We start from the raw sequence: 11203 nt of genomic DNA on the forward strand, positions 1-11203 counted from the left end.
AACCGAGTCCAGCTCCAAAGGTCCAAAGGGGAAGAAAGACCTGTCCAAAATAAAGTGTTTCCAGTGCCATCAGTTTGGACACTATGCTACTAAGTGTCCACAGAGAAAGAAAGGGTCCAAGAAGGACCAAGTAGCAGCTGCTGCTGAAATAGATGAGTTCAATTCCAAATTTGAGAGGGAGTTTTCTCTCATTGCATGCATGGCAAGTTCAGCGTCCAACAGTGTATGGTTCATAGACAGTGGGGCTTCACGTCATATGACTGGGTGTAAAGATTTTTTCAGCCAGCTTACTGAAAAGGACCAAAGAATCACCATAGAGCTTGGTGATGATGACAGGTACTCAGCCATGGGTGTGGGTACTGTCAAATTTGAGAGGGAGTCAAGCAGTCCCCTCTTTCTCAGGGATGTCCTCTATGTACCAGGGCTAAAGAAACATCTTGTTTCAGTTTCAACACTTGAAAACAAGGGATATGATGTCATTTTCAGCAAAAGGAAAGCCTTTCTGAAACCTTTTGACTCAATAAAGGAGGCCAAACAAATTGGAGTAAGGATGAAGAGGCTCTACAAATTGCAGTTTGACACAACAGCAGCATTGACCAGCAAGGCTGGACGTGAGCAGAACAAGGATGCAGGGGAACTTTGGCATAGACGGATGGGGCACTTGCATCATGGGGCATTGAAGATATTGCAGGAGATAGCGACTAGACTGTCAAAATGCAGCGTGGACCAGCATGACGTGTGCAAGGGTTGCACACTTAGAAAGTACGCAAAGACTTCCTTCCCCAACCGAGATAGCAGAGCTGCAACCATACTAGACCGGGTACACTCAGATGTATGTGGCCCTTTCTCTTCTCCTTCTCTCATGGGTTATAGATATTATGTCATTTTTATTGATGATCATTCTAGAAAAAACTGGATATTTTTCATGAAGAAAAAGCAGGAAGTCTTCTCAAAGTTTGTAGAATTCAAGGCCCTAGTTGAAACCACATAGGAAGAAAAACCAAGGCCTTGAGAAAAGACAATGGTGGAGAGTATATCTCATATTCCTTCAAGGACCTTTGTGCCAAGGAAGGACTCATAAGAGAACTCGCAGTTGCGCATAATCCTCAGCAGAATGGGGTAGCTGAGCGAAAGAACTGCAATATTGTTGGGGTGGACAAAGCCATGTTGCATGACCAGGGATTGCCTATGTTTCGATGGGCAGAGGCATGCAATATAGTTGTTTTCCTACAAAACAAGAGTCCAAACAAAGTTTTGGGACGAGTTACACCAAAGGAGGCATTCACAGGCAAAAGGCTTGATCTATCTCACTTCTGCATCTTTGGTAGTTTGGTATATTGCCATGTGTCCAAAGATAGCAGGAAGAAGTTGGAGCCCACAATTGAAAAGGGTATTTTCGTGGGCTGCAACGAGACATCTCAGGCGTACTGAGTGCGTTCCAACATTGAGAAAAACAATGATTAGACGTGATGTGAAGTTTGAGGAGGCAAAGGCTCTCAAGAAGACCTTGGAGCATGAGCAGTGTGCAGAGCAAGTGGAGAAGCAGCAGGCTCCCAAGCAAGACACTTAGCCAACTTCTCAATTGTAGTCACAGTTAGTGGGTGGATAGGTCGTACAGGAAGGTGACGATGAGACAATGCAGGATGAAGAGAAGAAAGATGGGAGAGTGGAGGCAATCTCCTAGTACAAGAAGGAGGACCAAGTGAGTTTAGAAGCTAATTCAGGAGGCCCAGGAGAGGGTTGGGGCACCCAACTCTAGCTTCAGGTAGAGCAAACAACCACAGAGGTACTCTGGCTACATGGCACTTATTACAGAGCAAGTTGACTCAGAGCCTTCTAGCTTCAGAGAGGCTGAGTCACAGTAGGTTTGGAGAGACGTTATGGTTGAGGAGTATAACTCCATTATGTAGAATGATGTTTGGGAGTTTGTGCCAAGACCAAAGCATTAGCTAGTGACTAGATCCAGTGGGTCTACAGGATTAAGCATGGGGCAGATGGGAGCATAGAGAAGTACAAGGCCAGGTTTGTGGCCAAAGGCTTCTCTCAGGTTGAGGGCATAGACTATGATGAAACATTTGCTCCAATTGCTCGCTACTCATCCATCGGGACTATTATTGCATTGGCAGCACAGATGGGGTGGAAAATCCACCAGATGGACATTAAGACAACCTTTCTCAATGGAGTAGTTGAGGAGGAAATTTACATTAAACAGCCTTTCATTCTTATACTATACATTGATGATTTCATCTTGACAGGGAGTGAGAAGCTCATCAGGGAATGCAAGATTGATCTTGCATCAGAGTTTGACATGACAGATATGGGATTGATGCACTATTTCCTTGGACTGGAGGTTTGGTAGGGTAACGAGCAGATTTTCTTGGGACAGGGCAAGTATGCTCTAGAGATTCTCAAGAGGTTCAGGATGCAGGATTGCAGGCCCATGGCCACTCCTCTAGTGACAAATTGGAGGAAGATAGATGCTAGCATAGTAGAACGTGTGGATGCTACACTCTACAGGCAATTGATAGGGTTGTTGATGTATCTGGTGAACACATGACCAAATATTTGCTATGCAGTAAACCAACTCAGTCAGTTTATGGTAGAACCCACGAGAGTGCATTGGGTAGTTGCTAAGCATGTTGAGGTATCTCAAGGGCACAGTTGACTTTGGGCTGTTGTATAGGAGAGTAGATGAAGTGAAGCTAACAGGCTTTGCAGATGCAGATTGGGCAGGGAGTCCAACAGACAAAAAGAGCACTTCAGGTTGCACATTCAGTGTGGGGTCAACAGTTGTTTCCTGGTTCAACAAGAAACAGAGATCAGTAGCACTAAGCTCAGTAGAGGCTGAATACATGTATGCCAGTATGGTAGCTTGTGAGGCCATCTGGCTAAGAAAGCTACTTGCAAGGATTTTTAGTCAGAAGTTGGAGCCAACAGTCATTCACTGTGATAATCAGAGTTGCATCAAGCTCTCTAACAATCCAGTGTTTCATGATAGGTCCAAGCACATTGAAATCAAGTACCATCATCTCAGAGATTGTGTGCAGAAGGGGAAGATCCAGCTTCAATACGTCCCTACAACAATGCAAACAATAGATATATTGACTAAGGCTTTGCCAAAGGGCAACTTTGTGTTTCACAGAGATAAGTTGGGTGTTGTGGAGAACCACTTCCTCTCTAAGAGGGAGTGTTGAAGTTAGAGAGAAAGTGGTCCAGCTAAATTTAGAGATGCACTAAATTTGGTAGGGGACTCACCATAACTCCACTAAAGCCAGATTTATTTTTTCTCTAATATTTAACTTAGGAAAATTTTAAATTATCCTAAGTGGCAGCAAATTAATCTTAGCCCTTGGATCTTTTGATTTTCATCCTTGAGATCAAAAGTGTGGGCCTAGGTCGATTTGAGGGGGAAAACGGGGCAGTATGGAGTTAGTATACATCAGAATTGTTTGGTAAGAGCTTCAACAAAAAAAAAAGGCAGCAGAGCTTCAACATATGTAGGGGCTTCAGCAGCACACTAGGGCATCAGAGATAGAGGGTACAACAGATGCATAACATAGCAACAACATCCAACACTCAGAGACAGTGCAAAACAGGCATGCAAAAGGGTCGTACAACGCAGCCTATGGAGGGGTGTCATGGGCTGGGTCATTTTCCAATAAGGTTGGGTTGTCTTTCTAGGTCGGATTTCATCATAAGGAAGGTCTTCCTTCTTATTGTTATTTTTCTGAAGAATTTTTCCTGAGGCCGTCTTAACAGAAGCCACCAGACAAGCAAGTTTTCCCATGTTGGGTTTCCTAGTAAATCGTTGTGTTTTTATGGTGATGTAACTGTGTTTTTATTTCTAGGTTATTGTTATTATTTCTGTTGCATGTTAAGTTAGAAAAACTCAGCATACTTTTGGAAAGAGGTTAAATTTCAGTTTCAGTCATTTGCTTGTTATTTTTAGAAGTTAGTTAGCTGAGTTTTAGAGAAACTAACAAAGAGAACTTTCTATGACTTACATTTCTACTTAGTCACTTGACATGCCCCCACCCTACCCCCCATGTCTTGAATCCTTCATGCCAGAACAATTGATGGCATGAGCCCATGTGCCAAAATTGTGACCAGATTTTGTGACACGTGTCCTCGGAAAAGTGAACCCATGCGCTGATAAAATCCGATTTTGGGCCAATTTTGCTCATTCTTGTTTGTTGTTTTGGAGTTGTAGGAGTGTGTGAGCGACCAACAAAGGAGGAAGACGAGTTTTGGAGGAGATTCAAGGTGTAGGTAAGTGGATTTCCCTTCCAATTTTTTTTAGTTTTGCTACAACAGTCTGCCAGTCCGTTTTTGTTTACATGCACAGCCTTACAACAATCCATTTTTCTTTATATTCACAACAGTCATGGCTCAATCAAGGGCAGTAGGAAAGGGCAAAAGAAGGGGAGGAATGCCCCCATTGATAATGCCCCCCCCCCTCCCCTCTTTCAATTTCATCAGGGTCTACCAGTATTCCATCTGTTGGAAGTGGGGTTGCAACAACAACTTCAAATGTTGAGAGAAACATCATTTTAGCAAAGACAACAGGCTCAAGAATTGAAATATCCCTTGTGGAAGTATGCTACAAGACATCAAGGACCAAGGAACAAGCTAAAAGGAGGAGGCAATATTCTTTGGACATGCAATTTTTGCAACCATCAATTCAAGAGCACCCATTTCCATGTGAAAGGGAATTTATTGGGCACATCATTGGTATTGGAGCATGTGTAAGAGTGGGTGCATCTAAAAGAGGAAAAAACTAGAAAGAGAGGCCAATGTTGGTGTGGCAATGGTGGCCGCAACATCTAAGAAAAACAAGAATGAGGATCCCTTTGCATTCTAAAGGAAAAGCAGTTATCCATTTTGGAGTTCCAATGGGGGTGTAGATCAAGTAGCAAAATGAGGGCACTTGGTCCAATGGACTAGAATTTGCAGCATGAGAGGCAAGAAGAGATTGATCTTACCATTGCCTTTTTTCTATCTCAACTTCATATCATTTAATGTTGCATGATTACCTTTATTTATCGAGATATGTCTAGCTCTAGCTCAAGGGGCTCCATCGGGTATGTGCCTCCTAGCTCAAAGAAGCTTAGAACCATATTATTAAATCAACATGGCCAATAGTTAGGATTAGTATTGTTTATGATGCATGGACAAATGCAACACACCATCAACTTCATGGCGTCTTCCTTGAATGGATCAGTTTTCTTGAAAGCAGTGGATGCTCTTGGAAAATACAAGGACGCACAAATATGGGTGAGTTGTTCATTAAAGTTATTAAAGATGTAGGTGTTGATTATTGTGTGAAAATCATTACAGACAATGCTCCTATTTGTAAGGCTGTTGGCATGATTCTAGAAGCTAAATATCCACAAATATTTTGGACACCGTGCATTGTCCATTCCTTGAATTTAGCACTTAAATCTATTGCTTTTGATGTGCCATGGATTGGAAATCTTATTGAGGATGCACAGCATATCTGCAACTTTGTACAAAATCATACCAATGCCCTCACAATCTACAAAGAGTACACACATTTATCATTGTTGAAGATTGCAGATACATTGTTTTCTTCTACATTTATCATGCTAAAGAGGTTGAGAGAGGTCAAGACCCCTCTCGGGGCCATGGTTATTTCAAAGTTTTGGTCTTTTTGGAGAAAGATAGATCAAGAAACCTCCAAAAGAGTCAAGGATACAATGTTAGATGATGTTTGATGGGAGAGGGTAGATCTTACTATTAAGATCATGGACCCTATCACTGCTTTGTTATGAATTGCAGATATAGACCAACCCATCCTAGGAGAGGTTTATGAGGGATGGGATTCCATGATTAAGTCCGTGAGGACCATTATTTTTCAAGAATGCCCTCAGTATGAGACATCAACGGAGGCCTTCTTCACCACGGTGGGACAAGAATTGCACACCTTTGCAATGCTTGGCTCACTCATTGAATCCAAAAAACTACAACAGTGAGTGGCTCAAAGGTCAACCTTCACGTAGATTCCCTCCTCACATGGATGGTGAGATTTCACAGGGGAGAAAGGATGCATTAAGATGGATATTTCAAGATAGAGCATCCCTCAATGAGGTGGAGGACACCTTTGCAAATTTTTCCGCTAGCACTTGAAGATTTATAGGCTATGATGTGATTAGAGACAGGGGAGCTAAGAAGCCCTATGCTTGGTGGGAAACTATGATTAGTTACTCCATGCTCTTGTTGCAAGAGGAATTGGAGCACATATGGGAATTTGTATAGTTTGACGAAGAGCAAGCTTAAGCAGTTCAAGACAAAGACAATGGTGTATGTGCACACCAACCTTTGTCTTCTTTACAGACAGAGGGAGGATTGGTTGAGGAGAAAGACAAATATGTGGGATATGTTTCCAAATGATATGGGTTTGGACAACAATGTTGACATCGCATTGGCCAACTTGGATCTTAATGAACCAGTGCTAGAGCCTATCACTTTTGATGATGGTGATACTCTTGAGGGGTCATCCTCCACACCAGCAGATGTAGAGATTACATTGGATACAGAGGAGGAGGATGCAGAAGAGAGCAGTGGTGGTAGTGATGTTGATTTTGATGTTGATGAGCTATAGCCTATGAGATTCTTCCATCCTAATCTATGATTCTAGTATCTACCCTATTTTGTATTTGTTATGTGCCATTGGCATTCCCAGATATAGTATTTGTGACTCGGTGAGTGAGGACTCAATATCTTACATTTTGATTTTGATGTCTTAATGAGAAAATGGCAGTTTATGGTTAGTTTCATGTGTTTGTCAATTTATCGTCATTGATGTAATAGTAAGTACTAGTTGTATCATTGATGAATCATGATTGTATGCATGATGTATTATTGAATTTGTATTATCATCACGTATATATATTGTCATGTTCTGGGGGGTCACCGTGTCACGTGTCAGATACTCCTATTTTCATGCCCTCCATGTCTTGTGTTAGACGACTTAGCATTTCAATGTTTAGGAGGAAGAGATTGAGATCACAGCAATATACACCTATTTGGAGGTCTCCTATGCTCTCATTCCTTTCAGTGATCAACAATGGTGAACAGCCATCTAAACTACCCGGTTCACAGTCATCTCATTCACTATCTATAGCACTCCTCCCATTTACACTTATTCTCTCTACACTCAGATCTAATATATGAATTCCTCGTCACATGCTGGCACACAGGAACAACCTCTTATGATTTAGATCTCTTTTTACAATCCACTTAGAATCATCCCATGCTGGCACACAGGAACAACCTCTTATGATTTAGATCTCTTTTTACAATCCACTTAGAATCATCCCATGCTGGCACACAGGAACAACCTCTTATGATTTAGATCTCTTTTTACAATCCACTTAGAATCATCCCATTCTTTTTGCTCAAGCTTGGTCATCCTTTTATATCTTCAGAGAGCAGTCCTTAACTCCACTTTTTCTGGTGATCATAGTTGACTGTGTCAACTTACTTCTGCCTTTGCCTATGCCATGTAGCTACCCAAGAAGGGGCACAATTGTTGCTCCTCCAGCAAATGCTCCCTGTCATTTAGCATTTATGAAGCTGACACTTCAAAGCAGGTGAGGAAGGGAAAGTGCAATATCAAATTTTGTCTTTTGCCCCAGTTTGGATGGTCTGAGTCCAGGAGTATGGCATACTGTTGACCAAGAGTTTGGCCCAGGACCAGAGGAACAGCAGCAGTAGAACCCTGGCGTTGCCTACCAGATTAAATTGAAGGAATGATCAAGAATGTTCATGTTACAGCAAGGCCACCAGGGAAGCTCATCTGAGAGAAATTTACAGACTCTGAGGAATTCTAGGGTTGCTGGAGAAACTGTATTTGGCATCATGTGAGTCAGAGACAGGCATAAGCACGCTGTGCAACTCCATCATGTAGGCAATGTATGAGGAGAAAATGGTAGCCTTACTGGAAATGTAGATGGTTTTGTACAGAATTTCTGACAAGGAGAAACATGAAGAATCAGGCAAGAAATTTGCAACATCCAGGAGTATCTGATTAATTTCATAGCAAAGCAGCATCCTACAGTACATGTGGAGGAAGAGACAGGTCCAGCAAGCATGAAAAGGCAACCCCCCGGTTATGAATATATGTTAGCTCTCCTTGGTCAAAATTCTGAAGATATGGTTTCTTCTTGGTTTCTGGTTGTCAATCCAGCTCTGTTCTTGCACAGTTGTAAAATATACTGCTCCGGCTTTTGGTTTGAAATTAGGGTTTTGACCTGTCTATGTAAAATCTGTATAAAAGGGTTGTCTGTATACACGCTATTTTGGTTCACGTGCGAACTCTGTAAAGACAATATGCATGTACCTGTGTAAAGACAATATGCATGTACCTGCAACTCTCAGCAAAGTTGGAGGGGGAGGACGACATACTATTTTTTTATCCAAAAAAAGTAACGGTCATCATATGATTTAATTAAATAAAAGTAAACTCTATTTTTCACAAGAATTTCCATATTTAATTAGCCGCAGTTCATATTTCAGTGCAGCAGATCAATAAAGGTTTTTATCCAAATTTTAGGAAAAAATTTGTTTCATTAACCCCGAAGTCAAAACATGAAGAAATTCAAATGTTTTTTAGGTATACATTGGCCCTTCAAAGTAAGTGTTTAATGATGGTGCATATATCTGGTAAACATGTTAGCTTTGTCTCTAATCCTGGAAAGCACTCTGCCAGGGATTAAGTCTTATGAAGATCAGAAGATGCTACAATATTCCAAATACATCCAAATAACAACGTCGCTGATGGATGGAAAGATTAAATACAAATTTTCCAAAATTTGTGTAAGAGCATTTGAACACAATACTAATTAGTACCAGAAGATGACAGATGAAGAATTGGCACCTGACAGCATTATGGTGTTTCTATATGCTCCGAACCAGATGAACAAACCAACTAGAAAAAGCATAAACTTGTCTAGACTCTAAACAATGAGAAACAAATTTAATGAAGAAACTTCTCAAGACGAATATGTATTCCCTGCCACCATGGAAATCATAGGGCCATGTTGATGTACCATGCAAAACACTGATATAAGCATATGGGACATCATCGAACATCATCGGACTGATAGGCATTTCTTTATGAAAACCAAAATGTCAAGCAACCAATCTTTTATGAGTCAGCCAATTTGTGAAAAGTTTCAAATCTTGGAACAGAGTTGGCTCAGCAGATCTCAGCCAGGATTAACATTTTCAGGAAAGATGAAGATCTTCTTGAGATTGAAGCCAACGTGGACATGTTAGTTCACCTTACCTATGTAGGGAGAGGGAAACATATGTAATTGCCCGTTGGCTCCATGATGTATATTCATGAATCTTGATATACATTTTTATTGTTTAGCAATGAAATATAAGATGCATTTACTCATAACAGAAATAAACTATGAGAAGCACCGGTATAAAATGCCTACTCTACATGTACGACGATAACCTATCTTTCAGGTATTGAAGTACAAACCTCAGTTCTACAGCCCAAACAGAGACTGAGAGACATGCTTCTCTGGCATCAACTCATTTCGTTTTTCATCATGGAACAAGAAACGACAAAGTCTGTGTAGTGGGCACTTATGCAAACTCACATGCTCTCCATTTCCGCTGGTGTTTTTGCTGTAATAGACAGAGCATGCAATCCGCTTTGCAGCTCTTCCTGCAACAGATCATATATAAGCCTATGGCGCTTCACAAGACTCCGACCTTCAAACTTAGAGGACACAATCTTCACATTGAAATGGGTCTCCCTGGCTTTATCAGACACAGCTGCATGACCGGCATGCTGATATGAAACATCATCAATCTCCAACACCATGGGCTCCAATTCTGTCTCTAGTTTCTGCCTTATTCTATCTGCTCTGGTCGACTCCACCGACACAGCGACACTGTTATCTTTCTCATCAAATCCATCTTGATGTTTCATTTCTGTCTCCTCTTTTGGAGGGAGAACATGAACTCCATTAGTATTCTGTATTTGAGGATTAACCACATTTGAATTACCTGCACTCTCGGCCTCCATGTAAAGTTTAAGTGCCTTCCTCTGCATCAGTTTAAGCATGTTGAGAAACCCATTATTCCTAGAAGGTGTCAAGCTCTGCTTAAGACCCAACATCTGGATAAAATCTGGTGTCAGACTGAGGATTTCAGCAGGTGAGCACCCTGAGAGACCTTCAACCAAAAGAGCAGCCAGACCTTTTGTCAGAACAGAATCAGAATCAGCTTCATAATAGACCTTGGTGTCTTCCATGTATGCCCTAACCCACACCTGGGACACGCACCCTTCAACTTTGTTCTCCTTGGTCTGAAATTCTTTGGCAAGGGGATTCATATTTTTACCATAGTGCAAGAGTTGCTCGTATTTTGAACGAGGCTCGGACACTGCCCCAAACAATTTTACAATGTTCTGGAGCTTCGGCGGAAGCTCCTCAACAGCTTGGAGGCAGAGGACTCTGTGGACAGGAGTTACTGCGGGCACTGATAGTTTTCTGAAAAGGGGTTTTCTCAAGGGCAGAGAATAGAAAATGGGCCTTCGCCCAAATGATCCAAGACGGTTTACGCAATGAACTGACATTGGGGCTGTGGGCAACACAGCCACAATATGGGAAATCGCCATTGTTTTTAAATAGATAGAATTCATAGAAATGTTGATCAGATAAACAAGGTGGACTGTTTACCTGAAAGTAACGCTTATTGCTTTCCTGCAAGCTCAATCCCCATTTTTGTTTTGGATTTGTCTCTTCTAGAAATTTATTGTCTGCCAGGGGCCAACTGTATCAGAAATATCTTCTTCTAGCAATCTTACTCTGCCAGGGCTAACTGTATCAGAGATATAATGGGTTTACCAGCAAACCGCATTGAGTTGGATCATTTCAGAACCGACAGCTGAATGAGGTTCCTTCCATCCCTGTAAATAAACCATCATATTTGTAAATTCATATATGTGGTATACTTCGATCACACACTCCCATAGATTTATATCTTTGTTAAATATATTTGTAATTGATGTTGTTTAGGAAATTCGACAGTTTTAATTTATGGTTAAAAATTATTGCATTTTCAAATTTAAATTATTATTGCTCTAACCGACATGATTATTACCTAATCAGGAAAACTCAACTATTTACACAGTAAAGATGTTATATTAATCACTAAATCA

At 41.2% G+C, this 11203-nt stretch overlaps 1 pseudogene; it reads right to left on the reverse strand.

Moving 5' to 3' along the window:
* Positions 1 to 9151: 9151 nt before the first annotated feature.
* On the reverse strand, positions 9152 to 10993 carry LOC149253630 (sufE-like protein 1, chloroplastic/mitochondrial pseudogene; annotated as a pseudogene).
* Between the last annotated feature and the right edge of the window lie 210 nt (positions 10994 to 11203).

The sequence above is a fragment of the Pinus tabuliformis genome, chromosome 7, assembly GCF_031772625.1.
Source record: "Pinus tabuliformis cultivar Carrire ecotype Pingquan chromosome 7, CPIR1, whole genome shotgun sequence".
Lineage (NCBI taxonomy): Eukaryota > Viridiplantae > Streptophyta > Pinopsida > Pinales > Pinaceae > Pinus > Pinus tabuliformis.